We start from the raw sequence: 3,351 nt of genomic DNA, 5'->3' as shown, positions 1-3,351 counted from the left end.
AGCCAAAGCACTGGCGAGAAGATGCGCGATCTCAACCGTGGACGCAAAACACGTAGTGGCCACTTGCCCTCACTGCCAGAAGTCGCCCCTGTGGACCAGCGGGGTCAACCCAAGAGGTCTCAAGGCCTCGGAAATCTGGCAGTCGGACTTCACCTTATGCCAACTGCTAAAGCCCCGAGCATGGCTTGCAGTGACAGTGGACACTTACAGCGGAGCGATCGTAGCCACACAGCACCCCAAAGCTAACTCTAAGGCCACGATGCAGCACTGGCTGACAGCTATGGCATGGCTTGGTATCCCCAAGCAAATCAAAACTGACAACGGTTCCAATTTCATTTCCAAACCAGTGCAAGAATTCGCCTCGAAATGGGGCATCACCTTAGTACAAGGTATCCCGTATAACAGTACCGGGCAAGCCATAGTTGAGCGAGCAAACCAGACCCTGAAAGCTAAGCTAGAAGTATTGGCAAAGGCAGAGGGCTTTACCAATTCCGTTCCCCCAGGAGACCAAGCGCGTATACTGGCAACAGCTTTGCTAGCACTGAATCAGTTCCCTAGAGGAGATGAGGCAGACAGTCCAGTTCGAAAGCACTGGGCCACTCGAGCCCTAGAGGAGGGCCGACAGGTTGTAATCAAAAACGAACTGGGCGAATGGGAACGGGGCTGGAGACTAGTACTCACGGGACGGGGGTATGCGGCGGTTAAAAAAGAGGGCAAGATCAAGTGGTGCCCACTTAAGTCAATCAAGCCAGACCTTCAGAATGAGACTAACGAGAATTGCGAGTTTCTCTTTACAGGACATGCTCGTGGGTCGTCCCCATAACGCGTACATCCCGGTTCCAGAGAAAAGCAACGAACCACCAAAACGCCAGACAGCGCCCAAGAGTCCTACACCGGTGAGACCCAGACAGCAACGGTGGCATTGTGTGATCTTGCTATTAGCGCTCATCGCCGAGGGGCGAGCCAACCCAGACTATCACCCCCATCAGCCATTCAGGGTCCTGTACCACTCAGACAAGGAGGTGTACCACATCTTCGAGGAGCCCGGCCGACTCCACGAAAGAGAAATAATAACGGGAGTGACTATCGCAATGCTGCTCGGCCTGGGAGCAGCTGGCACAGCCACAGGTGTCTCGGCCCTTGCGACCCGACACCAAGGGCTTGCTCAGCTGCAAATGACCATCGATGAGGACCTGCAGAGGATCGAGAAATCCATCTCCTTTCTAGAGAAATCAGTTTCCTCGCTTTCAGAAGTGGTCTTACAGAACAGGCGGGGACTGGACCTCTTGTTCATGCAGCAAGGAGGTCTGTGTGCCGCCTTGAAGGAGGAATGCTGCTTCTACGCGGACCACACAGGAGTCGTTAAAGACTCCATGGCAGAACTCCAAGATAGACTGGCTCAAAGAAAGAAAGACAGGGAAACCCAACAGAGCTGGTTCGAGTCCTGGTTCAATCAATCACCATGGCTCACCACTCTAATTTCCACCCTAGTAGGTCCGCTAGCGATACTGCTTTTAACCTTCACATTCGGACCTTGCCTACTAAACAGGCTGGTCTCATTCGTTCAAGCTCGCCTAGAACGGGCCAACATCCTGTTCATAGGCCGGCAACAAATGCTGTGAACCAAAAACCGAGGACACTGCCAGTCGCAGAGGTTCTCTAAACTTCCCTTGCGAAGATTACTCAGGTTTACCAAAAACCCTTTTCCCTTATCACATTACAACTTTATACCTCACCTTAGTGCCTATGTTTATAACTACCTCATTCATTAGTAAAAAAGGGGGGGGGAGATGTGGTAGACAGGGACAGGCGAACGGAAGATCTCGGGATGTGACGGAAAGCTAGACCCTTCCCCCCTTCTTCCTGCTATAGTTAATCAATTACCCCTAAAGCATGCAGCCCCTCCTAAACTCAGTAGTTTTCCACTCCTTACTAACCCTAGCCAGACCCACCATCCCCTTCTGACGTAGTGAAGCCCCCTTGACTATTTAACCCCATAAGATAAGATAATAAAGGCCATTTGACCATCCACCACACTGGTGTCTGTGCACATCTGTGGCCCGAGTGACCTGGGGGAGGCCGGGTTGCCGTGCTGTGTCTCGAAACCAGGTCGCCCGCCTTCTCATCAGAAGGCGACAAATCAGATTAAAGTTTCTGGCAGTTGATGATAGATAGGTGATTGCCAGAAATAGAGGAGGTTCTTGGGAAGATACAGCTTGGATTGGGGTGAGGGTCTTACGGATTGCATGCAGAGCAGTGTTGTGGATGCCATCGGATGGCTGTGAGCACTCTGAACTGGCGTGGGCAATTGACGTTTAATAACACTTCTGCTAGTGCAAGCACCAGAAAACAGTGCAGTTTCACAGCATGGAGAACCTCTGCTTTTACACCAGTAGTGACTACCAGAACTCCCATCTTCATTGCAAAGCCCACTGGCATAAATACTTCATGCAGATAGCATACTACTTCATTTGTGTGCAGAGTACAAGTGCCTGTGTGTGCAAGTTCTCTCCAGAACTAAACTCCTGTTGTCTTCCTCTGCCTGACATGGTGAGCACCATGGACAATCCACATTTGTCAGCACCCTACCCCAGAACTGACATCTTTCCCAGGAACAGGAAGCAATCCCACCTTCCAGAACTCAGATGCAGTGGAACAACAACAAAAAAAAAAAAAAAAAAAAAAAAAAAAAAAAAAAAAAAAAAAAAAAAAATTAAAAAAAAAAAAAAAAAAAATCAGAAAATCCAGAACAGAAACAAAGAGAATTGAGGAAGCTAGCTAAAGTCTGAGACCATTGACTGCTTTAGGAGACTTTTTCAATAAGCTGATAAGGTGCAATTACCTCATCATCTGAATATTGCAGTAGTAAAATCAATGCTACTTGAGAAGTCTGACAATCAGTTAGGCACTCTTTCAATATTTGTGACAGTCAAGGCAATTCTGTATAAAACATTTATAGCATTGAAGCACCACAATACTAGTTCCCTAATGGGTACTGAGAAAATTAATTTGTTCCAACTGTGGAATTATGATCAATTCAAACCTCTGAATCTTCATTTTTAGCTGGATAAAAGGTTGTTTTTTTTTTTCTGGGTGAGGGTTCTTTAGCAATGTCAGCAGTGTCATGTAAGAGGCATTCACACAAGACTCAGCACATACCTGTCTAACAAGAAAATAGAATACAGAACAACCCTCTGGATGGACTTGTATATTACTATCATAACACTGTTATCCAGAGTGTAATTCTAGACAATCTGATCCTAGTTTTATCTCGATTTATCTGATTAGTAAGTAAACCTGCAAACATGTAACAAATAAAAATCAAGGCTACAAATACCCAAATCATCACAA

This window comes from Vidua chalybeata, chromosome Z, assembly GCF_026979565.1.
Source record: "Vidua chalybeata isolate OUT-0048 chromosome Z, bVidCha1 merged haplotype, whole genome shotgun sequence".
Classification (NCBI taxonomy): Eukaryota; Metazoa; Chordata; class Aves; order Passeriformes; family Viduidae; genus Vidua; species Vidua chalybeata.
The sequence above is the reverse complement of the archived record's forward strand: the minus strand, read 5'-3'. Positions refer to the sequence as shown.